General features: G+C 34.0%; 1 pseudogene; it reads right to left on the bottom strand.

The window, feature by feature from the left end:
• Positions 1-303: 303 nt before the first annotated feature.
• On the bottom strand, positions 304-7,046 carry LOC143573873 (serine carboxypeptidase-like; annotated as a pseudogene).
• Between the last annotated feature and the right edge of the window lie 8,971 nt (positions 7,047-16,017).

Genomic DNA, 16,017 nt, shown 5'->3' with positions numbered 1-16,017 from the left:
TGTAGTTAAAAGTATTGCTTACAACGAGGAAGACTTCGAGTGTTAATGACGAGTAATCGTTGTGTTATTTTTCATGAAGAATATATCATTTTAGGGAATCCAAATAAATTCTTTAATCGAATCAACTTGTAGCCCCAAGGGTGCATATGTAGCAATATCCACTGATCTATAAACTAATTCACAATTAACAGAAAAAATAACTCATCCAAAATATAACGCTCTTATTGTTTAAATAAGTTAAAACCGCATATAGTTTATCTACAAACAATTAGCTGCACCATCAAGCTGGTTGCTAACATCACATTACAAAGAAGAACCAGCAAGTGACCCCCTAGTCCACCTTTTTAATATGCTCAAAGCTACCTTCGGTTGATCCCTAGGAACCATGTGTCCAGCATTATGAACCTTGAGGAAAGTGAGTGGGCCATGTGATTTGTATAAGCCCGCTTTAGAACCATCAACTTCAAAAGGAACATCAGCGGATGCAACAAACTCTTTCTGACCACTCCACTTCATTGCATGAACCCATCTTGAATTACCTAAACAATTTGCAAAATCCAACACAATATTATATATATTAATGTTCAAACAGATTATTTAAACTTGGGCCTATAAACACTAACCAAGCCAGTTGCATAAAAGATCATATTCTCCAGCATATACAAGCATCTTAATCCCATCTTCTAGTAGGTGGGGAATACCAACTTCCATATTCCTCATGATATCCATTAGCATGGCTTTACGTACAACTTCACTGCATAGAAAAAAGTCAATTGTCTTTGACCCCAAGAGCTTCTTTAACAGATTTCTTGCTAAGAAGAGCAATTGTGTCTGAGTAATAGCATTCCTTGTGCTGATCACACTGCTTTCTAATGTCATAATGCTGCAACATATTAGAAGATAATCGATTATATATCTCACAAGGAATTTAAATAATGTTAATTATAATAAAATATTAGATTAAATCTCTCTACACTAATATTGCCAATAATAGCTTTGATTGAGCTGAAAATGATGTAGCAAGACTTGTATGCATCTATACAAGTTGTGGTTCCATTAGTGCCTGAATAAAGAGCAGAAAATCTGTTAAATAGGGTTTATTGTATATTTGTACTTAGTTGAAGGGTAAGTATCTAAACAATGAGTTTTTCACTAACTTTGGAGATGAATAATATATTTATATATGTGTTGTATAAATATTGATTTGAGTGTCCAAAACGGAGCGTAAATGAATGAATATCAATGCTCGAAGTTGTATGGTTGGAATAACCAAAGAAGAGAAAATTGGATTTATCTTTGATATCGTGTCCCACGTAGGAGCGCATGAGTGTCGCGCCTGCATAACGGACTATTGCAAACAGTTGTTTGGACCTGGTCAAATAGTTTGTTTCAACTCATGTCATGAATAAATATGATGGTTTTGATTCACCACTTAAATCTAATTAAAAGTATTTAACCATGTTAATTACAATAATTAATTTCAAGTTTATTACAAGATTAATTATCTTGTTTATGACTAAATTAATTTTATTGTTTATGACATATTAATTTGGTTAAGTATTTCTTATTTTATGTAAGTATATAATGAATTGGGGTTCATGTTGGAAAATACACTTAAGAATATTTTGGAGTCACTTACACACACTCATGACAAAATTTAGAGAGGAGCACTCTCTATATTTATGTCAAACAACTTCAACAAATTTTCATACATCTTGATAAACACCAATATAGCCGGTGACTTCCTCGGGTTCATGGTCATCTCCGACAGTACACATACTGTTCCGGTTGTTGTACCATGGGAAACAGACGCGCTTAAGAGTAGGCACGAAATCTGTTTTAAGGGCCCCGTGTCTAACACGATCCTCGGCCAAAACCGTTACCCAATTTCAATAAACGAATTGTTGTTTTGAAGAAACATTTGTTGAAGACTCAAGTGATGAAGACTCGTGACATGGATACTAGAAGAAAGCTTATGGAAGCACTCTTAGTAAGATATAGATTGAATCATTTTGGTATATAAATTTGCATTTTGTATTCTTTTTATGTACTTTTGTAAATGGTGTTGTACTAAGTGAATTTCACACGATTAACGAGAGTATCGTTATTATATTTTTATTATTATCTTAACTAAAAGTGAACCACTTTTTCCTACAATTTGCCCAACAATATCTACTAATTTAGAAGCCAATTTACGGTAAAAAAGACAATTAAAACAATTCCAAATGTTAGTCCATGACGCTCTTATTGTTCAAATCAGTTAAACCCGCATATAGATTATCTTGGTGTTATGTTAGTCAGAATCATGAGATTTTGAGCTTATCTCGTTTATCATAAAGATTAGATTTCAATTCTAAGGTTCATTATCGAAGAGCTTAGATTTCTCGTAGGACATTCAATTGTTTTCAAGGAAAATTTGGTTTCCTTATTAAATTTTGACAACAAACGATTCCATAAGGATGGAGCTAGATTAGTTCCTCAAACTTTAAATGGATGTGGTTGGTGGGATATATAGAAGGTTTTGAGTTTGAGTAACACAAGGAGAAGGATTTGATGCATCAACATAATCTCTTAACGTATTTTCCCTTGCCACCTTAAATACATGAAGTCCCTCATATTCAAAAGAGAGTCAATATCAATAGTTTAGTAAGCGTCATTGTTGAACCTGAGAAATGATTTAGCCATATTGAAGCTAAGAGAGGTTTTAGTGTGGGAGAGTGTCAATACAAATGACTTGGGCATACTCGACGTAACTGTAGTGTTGTCACCGAAATTTCACTCGCTAGAATTTCAATGGAAGGGTTATTCTGTGGCATCCAAATTCTCTTGATGGAATTGGGAAGGACAATGGGAGTTCATATTGAAAGAGTAAAGTGGTCATTTTACGCAAACTTAACAGATATTTTAACGGAGTTGGTGTTTGAACCACAAAATTGTTACAGAAAGAAAACCGCATGTCTCAAACATGTAAAAGAAATAATTAAACTACATGCATTTGATTTAGTTGTTTACACAATGAGAAACGACTATCAATTAATATGAAAGGTTTCGTGTTATTGAAGGCGAAAGACGTATTATATTCCATTTTGAAAATGTAGAATAAATCATTTGTGTTTTTTTTACAGGTAGTGGTTAATATTTCCTTTAATTAGAGTTATTTATTTGAAGATGATTAATCCTTAATATGACATTTTGCCCCAAAGTGAGATATTCTTTATGTACACTCCATTTAAACATCCGTTCCATGCCCATATTCACCGGGAAGAGTCCCAAACGGCATCAATAATTCAGTATAACTTAATTCAAAATTCCAATCACTTATGGAAAAATATTCGGTTGACTTCGTCATGTTTAATAGAAAACTAGGAGGCAACTTGTATCGTTCCCACAGCGGACACGAATTTGGTCGTTATCAATTATGTTAGAATATTACAAATTAAAATTAGTTTTAACATAATTTCCTAAGGTATGATATCTTTATAACAAGAAAGGACAGCTAAGAAGAACCGTTGGAGGCAAATCAAAAACATATTTCATATCTTTTATTTTGTATTTTCAGGTTGAGAGTCAACTTTCATCTATTTATTTGTAATACTTTTATGAGTACATTACACTGAAAATAAGCAATACAAAAACAATTCTTTTATAGATTTCAGTTTGTAACATGGTATCAAAGCAATGTTTATAATCTTAGAATCAACTCACAAAAAGGCAAACATGCCTGAAAGAAACATTAAGAATGATGACTTAGCCTTGAAGATTGCCAATCTTCTACAAAACAACCTCAACAATCAAAATAAAGAAGGGGAGGAGGAGGCCACCGCCGTATGCAACTCCGGTACCGGCGGCAACCAGAAAAACGCTGGAGAAAAGGGCAGCGTAGGCAACCAGTTCCACGCCGGAGAAAAGAGCGGCGGCTTTGATGGCGTTGCATGAGCCGAAGATGGAGGAGATTATAACCAAAATATTTTCGGTCTCCCTCGTTCCTCAAACTTGTCACCCCTCGTTTCAATGCTAAGATAATAAGCAAGACACCCAAAAACCCTTAAACTTTCATAATCGGGTTTTTGTCCATAAGCGATCTCATAAGGGGTCTTGTTTTCAATGACTTCTGAAGGAAGTCGGTTTATAATGTAGGCTGCTGCCATGATGCATTCTCCCCAAAAATGTGTGGGAAAATTTTCTTCAAACTTCAAAGCCCTTACTGTTTCGATGAGATTTCGGTGTTTTCGCTCCACCACTACATTTTGTTGTGAGGTATGCAGGCAAGTGGTTTCTAGACCAATACCATGTTCAGTATTAAAATTGAGCATTTTGTTCGAGGTAAGTTCACCTCAATTGTCACTTATTGTAGGTCCCCGTGGGGCGTCGCCGATCGATACGAGATCCGCACGATGTCTAGGAGTGCGGAATCCTCCTAGACTCGTTTATGGTGTAGAAGATGAAGAACACGATTACACACAAACACATAACCGAACAAACACACGAATGGGATAAACATATCTGCAGATCTATTCAAAATAACCGAAACACTTACAAACCAAACATGAAAACAAAAACACGGCCGACCCGAGGTGAGCTCTACCTCGGGCCGTCCCACACGGCTCACTCTCTCGGTTTCTCTCTTGACTAATAAACTGATCACAAAAACACTCTTATTTTCTGGATTACCAACCTAAACAAGACACAGCCGATATATATAATCACAACTTCACGGGCTTGGGCTTGGGCCTGTAGGCGAAGTTGGCGAAGTTGATATAACTTCGCCTATGGCGAAGTTGTTCAAACTTCGTACTTCGTTTCGGCTGAACAGAATTGCATAGCGACGGTCACAAAACATGCACCAACAGACTCCCCTTTGACCGTTGCTCTCAATTCTAACAAACACAAAAGATCATCTGTTACAAAACATGCACCAACAGACTCCCTCTTAACTGATGATCTTCTGTTTGCCCTTCAACCAGCCGTGTCTGAAACTGTCATGTAGCTTCACAAATCTACCAATCACCCAGCGTCTTCCATATCAGATCTCCCCTTCAGTGTAAGCTTCTCCGACTAAATAGATTGAGGTCTTTGAAATGCATGCATCCCCGTGCCTAATTAATCATCTCAACCAATCACGTGAGTCCTTCTGACTTCACAACACGTGAAGTTCTTCTAACTTCACCAACACGTGAAGTTGGGCTCCCTCCACAACTTCACCAACAAGTCGGCATACGATAAGGTTTAATCTTCAACTACTCAACATCAAGTGATCAATTTCATCACAAAACCACCTTGACAGAATCTAACACACATGACCATTAATTAATCTGAAGCATCTTCAATCACCAGGGATAACAATCAAGAACATAAACACTTTAATTCCCGATTAAATCCAACTTGTTCCAGAATTTTCACTTTAATAAATAAGCATCACGTTTCAGGATCCAATTCTCGAACGCCTTGAAAATAACATAAATAATATGCTCTGACCGCAATCCAGTAATGACGAAAACCTTCAGTTCAATTTGACTTTCTTCAGTTGGTCAACCTCGAACAACAACAATTTCATTGCCCACAAACACCCAAATATGTGTCAATATCCAGTATCAATCAATATCCCATTCACAGCCTCAACTTCAAATCCAGAGTTGACACGTATTTGTTCACACGTAAGACCAAGAGATAACAAATTTCACTCTTTGACGGAACAACGTCTCCGGTCTCACAATAATCGTGTACACCTGGCCATACAGACGAAAACTCCAAAACACTCTTTTTTTTTTTTTTCTCGTTAACTTCGCCTAAAGTCAACTTCGCCTGTCCATAACTTCGCCTGGCTATAACTTCGCCTGGCTAAAACTTCGCCTGTCAATAACTTCGCCTGGCTGCTAACTTCGCCTAAACCCTAAAATTTAAGCGACAACTTCGCCTGAACCCCATAACTTCGCTTGCGGCGCTGATCGGCCAGAAACGATCAGAAACGTGCCAGAAACACCAAAACGCAGATCTCGAACCATAGCATAAGAGCCTAAGGCTCTGATACCACTTGTAGGTTCCCTGGACGGACTGCACGAGATATATCGGTCTACTCAGGTGCGGAATCCCTGCGTAGATCGTTACGAGTATAGAACACAAACCAAACAAACACACGAATAACCGAACACACGTTATATATTATAACTCAACCACGTGACGTAATATCACTGTTACAGACTCTCGTCCTCACGTTACAATGAACTCGAACTACTGAAACGAACTTAAACGACTCACTTGTAGGTCCCCGTGGTATCACTTATGTTCTCTTAACAAATTTATTAAGCTATGTATTGGTCATTTTGTGAAAACCAGTTACATAATCACTCGCCTCTGACTTGTCTTTTAAAAGGAATATCCATACAGACCGACTAAAATCATCAACAATGGTCAAAAAATAGTTGGCACCTATGAGTGAATGAGTTTTATACATTCCCCGAATATCACAATGTAAAAGCTCAAAACAACCCTGTGTTTTTATTGAACTCACTGGAAAAGGTAATTTGGTAAATTTGGCCATAGTGCAAGAATTACAAAACGTACCATTTGTTCCCAAAGAATCATTTTTAGCAAAGTCCAAAAGACGAAGTTTTCCATGCGAAGCATGTCCAAGACGATTATGCCATAAATCAGTAACACTTTCCATTGCTTTTCTCGCGCTTCCCACCATGCTGATCTGATAACGCCCTTGTTTGCATTTACCTACCCAATCAACTTCTTCGAGTTCAAGGCATGCATAACACAAAATTCAGGAAAAAATGTTACAGCACACTGCAAATCATTCGCTAAATGACTCACTGATAAGAGATTGCAAGTAAACGGCTGGACGTGTAAAACATTCGTATTCCGTTGGGTAGGATGCACGACCCTCTTCCTTCTACTAGAATAGATGTACCGTTGGGTATAGTAGCGGGCAAGTCACACGTGTTTTTTAGATCATTATCAAACCAATCGATCATGTAAGTTATGTGATCTTTAGCACCCGAATCCATAACCCACTTGCTACTAGTGTCGAATTTACCTTGCATGTTGGCGATGGGTGGGACTTCGGTTTTAACGGGAGCGCCTTTAGCCGTAAATATTCCAATAAACTGTTGGCATTGTTCGTTGTTTTTAAACCAGGAATAGAGCAGTTTTGGACTTTGTTGTGATGCATGTTACTTCATGTTACGTGTTGAGTTAAGTAATGGTAATTAATTTTGACCGAGTTGGACATTGGCGAGTAATGGTAGCCGAGTTGGGAAAATGTGGCAAGGTTATTCTCCGGGGACCTTGGAATCGCCGATTCCAAGACCTTGGAATCCGACTTTTACAACACTGGCCGGTATAAACACAACGGGTTAAGTTATCTTACAAGTCTTTAAATCTAGGAAGGATACAAAAACACAATGAATCGAAAAAATACCACAATGATGAGAATAAACATAAAATACAATAATAAATATAAAGACACGATGACCTTAACAAAACTTCTACAATCTACAAGCAAGAAATTGAAAAGCGAAAACCTAAAACTACTATCATGAAGTTCGACGAGGCGGTTCCAATGTAGCTTGTTTGAGTTTAATCGAAGTCCATTTGATACTTTTCCAACGACTTCGATCCTAGTTTGAGAAGACTATATATTTGAATCCAACCCTAAATAAGAATCATTTCTTAAAAACTCATTTAACCAACCAAGTCTGGTTTTAACATATTTTTAAGATATGTGTGTGAAGCAAGTTATTTTATTTATATATTTATATACTAGTTTTTATCCCCCGTATTATGGGGGTTGTTTTATATTGTTTGTTCTAATATTTATTAATTTTTTTAATTTATATTTTTTTATTATATGAAAGTTAATAATATACTTATGGTTTGATAATAAATTGTTTCACAAATAAATGAGATGTTATAACCTGGTTTAAAAGCTATATGGTTTTGATGAGGCCCAAGACTCGTTTATTTTTTTTACTATGAAATTGGTTTTTTAATTATAAATAATATTTATGAAAGTTAATAATATACTTATGGTTTGATAAGACCCAAGGCCCGTTTATTTTTTTTACTATCAGATTGGTTTTTTAATTTAAATAATATATATATCTTTTTTAAAATAAATAAGATATTATTTTTTATTATATCCTATTTTATAGGATTTTTACATAAATAATTTGGTGAGAATAATTTTTAATTTAATGAGATGTTATAACCCGTTTAAGGAATATCTGGTATTGGTAAGACTCATACCCATGAATTCGGGTCAAATGCATGAGAAGCCTCCATTTAAAAATCAAGCAAATCTGGTGACTCCAAAAAAAGGGGCAGCGACCACATCGCGACACGTAGGATTTTTATGTCTTTGTTTATATATATTATAGATGCAGTATTATTTTAATTTTTTGTGTTAGCCGAATCTACACATAAGATCTGTATGTGACATGTTTTGAAAAGACTTCTAGTTAAGGTATTTATGATATACTAGTTTTTATCCCCCGTATTACGGGGGTCGTTTTATATTTTTTGTTTTTAATATTTATTTATTTTTTGAATTTTTTTTATTGTATGAAAGTTAATAATATACTTATGATTTGATATTAAATTGTTTCACAAATAAATGAGATGTTATAACCTGGTCTAAAAGCTATATGAGTTTGATGGGACCTAAGACCCGTTTATTTTTTTTACTACAAAATTGGTATATAATTAAAATCAATGTAGTAATAAAAATAAAACTGTGTAACTCGAATATAACTAAATTAGACAATTAAGTATTAAATGGGTATATAATATCATCTAACGGAATTTTTTTAGAAGTATACTTGTTTTTTGGTGTTTAATACCAGGAGGGGTGATTTTTTTTTTCAAAAGAGAGGTACCTCCAATAGTAAGACTGTATGTAGTAAAAGCGTCTAATAGTGGCCCCATCCTCCTTCTCATTGGTTGGCACATATAGTATTCACCGTAGTGTCAGATTTTCGGAGAGATTTTTAAAGCCTAAAACGCCCCATAAATGCCCCGGGAGGAGGGGGTGTTCCGAGGGCTATTGGAAGGGGGGGTTCTGGGTGCTACGAGGGGCGTTTTAACCATTCAAAACGCCCGATTACATGTGGTATAATGGAGTATAGTTGGATTTTATAGTTATTGATAATAGACAAAATGGCAAAACAGGTCCTTTATGTTTTCATGGTTTTTCAATAGTCGTCATTTGGAAAACTTAATGACTGAAAACATCCTTTATGTTCAAAAAACGTTGCACGGTTCATCCTTTTCACTAACGAGGGTTAGTTTTTCTCGTTAAATTCAGTTATGTGCATCCCATGTGAGGGCAATTTAGTCTTTTTACCCCCTCAGTGGTTATTTGTGTAATTAACTTGAAATTTTGAACTTTAAATAAATAAAAGTTTTATTTTTTTTATTTTTAATAATTATCTTCTTACCCAAATAAATAAATCGCTGATTTTTCTATCTTAACATGTATAACAATAAACATTTTCCATTTATGAAAATAACAATCTTGTAACCCGAAAAATGAACCCGTTAACAAACAAATAATCTCTTCACAAATCTGAAAACCCAAACTGGAACTGTTAACACAAACTCAAATATGAACTTTTGAGTATATATTTAGTCAAAACCAAATTTCCAGCAGCAAACTTTTAACACCTTGCATTTAGACTTCTAAAAGTCAAATTATAAACCCAATGGTGCATTGACCAAATCAATTCATTTTCGTATTGAGAGAAATTTTAAGACCATAATTCTCCTTTTCGACCTGTTAAAACCTGTAAAATGATTTTAATCTGCGGTTACTGAACCTGCTGCAGCCTGTTTACTCTTTCAAATAATTCCAAAAATGCCCTTATTTACTGTATCGGTAAAATTCGAGACCAATGCTGTTGTGCTAGCTTTGTTTTGTGTTGTATAATCTTATGTGACCGGGGTGTTGAGGAAGTTATATAGGGTTCCGATGGCTAGGGTTTCGGTAGCGGTGATGTCGGAAAAGGCGATGACGTTGGCCTTGAGGATTGGTCGGGCCGGTGTCATAGGTGGTGGCGGATCTGACAATGTCTATGACGTTGGCCTTGAGGATTGGCGAAGATGGAGATGCCGGTGTCATTGGTGGTGGCGGATCTGACGATGTTGATGTGGTGGTTGAGTGGTCGGAGATGGCGACGGCGGTAGTGGTGGTTGAGTGGTCGGAGATGACAGCGGCAGTGGTGTAGACTGTAGAGAAAGAGAGGATGATGTTGCAGGTTGGTTTGGAGAGAGAGAGAGAGAAGGGGGGGGGGGGGGGGGGGGGATTTATCTTTAAAAGACAAAATGGCTGGATAATGAAATTACATATTTATCCTCACGTGCAGGTCATGTAATCAGAGTTAACGGAAAAATTTAACTGAATTAGTGGAAAAGGACGTAACATGCAACATTTTGGAAACACAGAATATGATTTCAGTCATTAAGTTTTCTAAAGGACGACTATTGAAAAACCATGAAAACATAAAGGACCTGTTTTGCCATTTTGTCTTAATAATATTATATACTATTTAATATTTCATAATATTTGTTTTTAATATTTATTTATTTTTTGATTTTTTTTATTATATGAAAGTTAATAATATACTTATGGTTTGATAATAAATTGTTTCACAAATAAATGAGATGTTATAACCCGGTTTAAAAGTTATACGGGTTTGATGAGACCCTAGACCCGTTTATTTTTTTTTACAATAAAATCGGTTTTTTAATTAAAATTATATATATCTTTTTTTAAATAAATCATATATTAATTTTAGTATATCCCTACTTTATAGGATTTTTGTATCAAATATTTGGTGAGATTAGTTTTTAATTTAATGAGATGTTATAACCCGTTTAAGAAATATATGGGTTTGATAAGACCCATACCCGTAAATTCGGGTCAAATGCATGAGAAGCCTCCATTTAAAAATCAAGCAAATCTGGTGACTCCAAAAAAAGGGGAGCGACCACATCGCGACACCTAAGATTTTTATGTTTTCGTTTATATATATTACTAGTTTTTATCCCCCGTATTACGAAGGCTGTTTTACATTATTTATTCATTCGTTTTTAATATTTATATACATTTTTGGAGTTCAATTTTATTTATTGTAAGAAAAATTATATTAGAGTTTGATAATAAAAGAGTTTCACAAATAACTAAGATTTTATAACCCGGTTTAAAAGTTATTTGGGTTTGGTGAGACCCAAGACCCGCTTATTTTTTTTACTATAAAATTGTTTCTTAATTATAAATAATATCTTTTTTTTAAATCATATAATAATTTTAGTATATCCTATTTTATAGGATTTTCTCATCAATAATTTGGTGAGAATAATTTTTAATTTAATGAGATGTTATAACACGTTTAAGAAAAATATGGGTTTGGTAAGACTCATACCCTTGAATTCGGGTCAAATGCATGAGAAGCTTCCATTTAAAAATCAAGCAAATCTTGTGACTCCAAAAAAAGGGGGAGCGACCACATCGCGACACGCAGGATTTTTATGTTTTCGTTTATATATATATGAAAACATAAAAATCCTGCGTGTCGCGATGTGGTCGCTCCCTCTTTTTTTGGAGTCACCAGATTTGCTTGATTTTTAAATGGAGGTTTCTCATGCATTTGACCCGAATTCACGGGTATGGGTCTTACCAAACCCATATATTCCTTAAGCGGGTTATAACATCTCATTAAATTAAAAACTAATCTCACTAAATTATTGATGTGAAATCCTATTTTAAAATAGGATATACTAAAAATTAATATATGATTTATTTAAAAAAAGATATATATAATTTATAATTAAAAACCGATTTATTTTGCGTTGTGCTTATCGCACATTTACCAACTATAAATCAATTATAAAGATTAACAAAAAGAAATTGAAATTATAAAACATGTACAGGATGAATTAAGAATGGTGGGAATGAATTCTAAGATTCCTGTCAAATATTAAACTTTAATTTAAAACATAAATCCTAATTATAAATTTGTTAGGAACCAAACTCCTTTTGTTACGTAAATTACGGGGTTGTTTTATATTGTTTGTTCTAATATTTATTTACATTTTTAATATATATTTTTTTTATTGTATGAAAGTTAATAATATACTTATGGTTTGATGATAAATTGTTTCACAAATAAATGAGATGTTATAATCCGGTTTAAAAGCTATATGGTTTTGATGAGACCCAAGACCAGTTTATGTATTTTACTATCAATTTGGTTTTTTTAATTATAAATAATATTTATGAAAGTTAAATAATATACTTGTGGTTTGATGAGATCCAAGACCCGTTTATTTTTTTTACTATAAAATTGGTTTATAATTTAAATAATATATATATATATATATCTTTTTTTAAAATAAATAAGATATTATTTTTTATTATATCCTATTTTATAGGATTTTTACATAAATAATTTGGTGATAATAGTTTTTAATTTAATGAGATGTTATAATCCGTTTAAGGAATATCTTGGTTTGGTAAGACCATACCCATAAATTCGGGTCAGCATGAGAAGCATTCATTTAAAAATCAAACAAATCTGGTGACTCTAAAAAAAGGGGGAGCGACCACATCGCGACACATATGATTTTTATGTCTTCGTTTATATATATTATAGATAGATTATTGTGCAGGTATGCGTTGTTATAAATTAAATACTTACCTTAGGGCTCTTATGAAATATGTATTTATCACATCATCCACCAGACATATATACCATAAATTCTCTTTGATGAAAGTTAAAACTTAAAAGACAACACATGCTATGTTTGATACTATGAATTAATCATCAATGGGTTTGTGAAAGTTCTAGTTCATTTTTTCTTGTGTTTAATATAGAAAATAGGTAAAAAGAAAAAAAAATCAAAACACAAATAGGATGCATCGGCTCTACTTAAGTACGTACAAAAAGTATTCGGGAGAAATTCCTACGAAGCCAACTTAGAATATATAGAAAGAAAGTTGTCAGATAAGAGTTGATTTGTTTATCTCAACCGTAAACTATTGCACTTAAAGGGCCACATGAATAAATATGTCAAGTAAGTCGCCTATTGTGAAGAAAATGAATTGTGTTAAGGGGATGAAAAAAAACAATTCTCTTATCAATTTTGTAGTCAATCAGATACTTTTTATGTATGAACATATATGTTTTGTCCATCTATGAGTTTTTGATTCATTTTACTAAAGTAGTTCAGTTCAAAATGCACATATGGTAAGGCTATACATCTTAATTTAGAGTGTTAACAAAATATTGAAAATGAAAGAGTAACATTTGGTATGGCAATTTGAGTTTTTGGATAATTACAATAATGCCCTCATATATTTTGCACGTGCTTATTTGTTACCTTTAACGGAAGTTACAAGTTAGTATTTAACATTGTTGTAAACTTAAAAGTTGAAATACCTATAATTGTGAGTTGTGACTTTTAAACCTTAATTAGTACTCAATCTTGTTATTTTAGAAAAACTTTAGGGACTAACTGCATAATTATGTATCATGAATTTACAAAGTAGTTCATATTAATGGATTCGATATAAATCGTCATCATAATAACAAAGGAAAATCCCAATTCACCTATTCACACAGAAAAAACAAATTTGGGTGAATACTCGACTTAACATCAAACGATGTATATATTCTTGTCACGTGTGAAAGAGTCAATTCAAGTCATGTGTTATTTCTAATGATCTATTAAATTGTTAATAAACTGTATTTTATTTTAACTCATATAATATACTAATTTTTTTTTACACTAACTATTTGTACAAGTTTGAAAATAACCAAACAAGTTAAATATAAAACGACTATAGTAAGGTATTGTTTAAATAGGACCCATATTTTTGTTGCAAAATATACTAGTTTTGTTTAACATAAACGATTAGTTTCACCCCAAGAGGAAGACAGAGAGGTTCAATGTTTTATGTATATGGCCAAGTTTACCGTAAGAGGGAGTATCATCCTGATTCAAAAGAAAGTCAAAGTCCATTTCATAGAATTTCATGGACATAAGAAGGTTTGTTTTGCATATGACAAATCAAGACCAGGGCCGGCCCAATAGTGTTAACGGGCCAAGCTAAGGCTTGAGGCCTCACAAAATAAAAGGCCTCCAACTTTTAAGTAAGCTTTATATACATTTGGGCTTATCATGCTCATATTTGGGTCCTGGGCCTGCAACTGAAAGGTAAATGCAGCCTGGAACTTGAGAATTGTGGAGGGGAACGGGAATTACGGGGAGCACAAAACGATTCAATTAGTTGCCTCACTTTCCTTTCTTCAATCAAGAGTTTTATTTGTACATTCAACATACCACAATCAGTACTTTTCTTATGATTCTCTTCGGCCTTCATTCTTCAATTGATCCAATTAATTAGTTTTGAAGTTCAATCGATTCAATGGGTAGTTTGGTATTAATTAGTTTTGAGTTTTAATGGGTTGTTGGGTTTTAATCAGTTTTGAGTTTCAATTGGGAGTTGGGTTAATCAATTTTTGAGTTTCAATCGTCACTACTTTGCGGCTTATGGAGTTGTGGGTCGGTGTGGTACTAGATTTATACTTTCAGTTTGTGGTTTCAAACGGAAGGATAGATTATAATAGACAATTTGCAAATGTGTTGACCTCATTAGGTACTAAATTGTTATTATTATGAACCTAATCTTTTAGTTGCAGTTTGTTATTTTCTCATTTGTTTTGATTTACTCACTTAATTTGGACATTAATCATTTTGGTTTAAGTTTTAAAAAAACTTTGATTTAATTTGATTCCGTGATTTAATGATTTAAATATAACAGTGAGTTTGTATAATATTTGAAGTTTATAGTTATTGGTCCCAAGTGTAGATAAAAAAGAATGGTTTATAACATGGCTATTGTAGAAAAGGCCCCAAATTTTTTAGTTTGCTTGAGGCCACTAAATACGTTGGGCCGCCTCTGATCAAGACTCATAGGTCAGGGTTTTTATGACAATGGTAGTACTGACAGTGAGTTAGTCAAAGCTTCGGTCAGAGTTGCCAGACAGTAGATTAATATATCAAGTATTTTAATAGTCAAAGTCTCTCTCTATGGGATTATCTGCTTTATTCAAAGAGTGTTTGTTCTCATGATTTCATAGGATCCAATAGTTTGCAATTGGGAACAAGTAGAGATGGTTTAAAACCGGTTTTTTACCATGTTACGATCGGTTTCGGTTCGGGTTTTGATCGGTTTCGGTTCGGCTTTTGACCGGTTTTTGTCCGGTTTTGGCCGATTTCGGTTTGGTTAACCGGTTTGAAACCGGTTTTGGTGGAGAAAACTACAAACCGGTTCCAAACCTCCAGTTTCAAACCAGTTCGGTTTTGGTTTGATTTTCGGGTCGGTTGGGTTAACCGGTTTATTTGCCCACCTCTAGTCTAGGGTTATAGTCAGTCAGTAGAGACGCATGATAGGGTTTAGCTGGTCCGAGTCGTAGTTGGCGCAGTTAGTTTTCTCCTTGCTCAAGTTAATCAAGGGTCCAATTTATGAGGCACATGCTATATTTTTATAAAATAAATTTTATAAACTTAAATAAAATTTATATTAAAATTTATGTCATTTTTTAAAGAATTATTCTTATATTATAACGTTAAAATTTATTATATATTTTTTAGAGAATTCTGCAATTTGTCTCCCTGGTATATGGTCCGATTCTACAGGTTTAACACTGAAAATGATTTTGCGAAGTATGGACCATCGTGATAATCGGGCGGGTCAATCTGACTCCTTCCGTTAAATATTTTCGTTTAAGTCCGTTTATTTGCAGGGTATTTTAGACTTTTACAAATGTAATTTTGGCCAGTCACATATGTGCCCCTCTGTTAGTTATATTTTTTAAAAGCTTGAAAAAACCAGCTTGTCGGGAAAAATGACAATCCGACCACTGGGTATTATCTTCTTCCTCCTTCCTCCATACTCTTCCCCCTTCTCCACCCTCCTTCCTCCCACTTTCCTTCACCCGTTTCTTACCCAAC

Source organism: Bidens hawaiensis, unplaced genomic scaffold, assembly GCF_021521415.1.
Source record: "Bidens hawaiensis isolate Kalapana, Puna unplaced genomic scaffold, B.hawaiensis_p1.1 tig00026659_1, whole genome shotgun sequence".
Taxonomy (NCBI): domain Eukaryota; kingdom Viridiplantae; phylum Streptophyta; class Magnoliopsida; order Asterales; family Asteraceae; genus Bidens; species Bidens hawaiensis.
The sequence above is the reverse complement of the archived record's forward strand: the minus strand, read 5'-3'. Positions and strand labels throughout refer to the sequence as shown.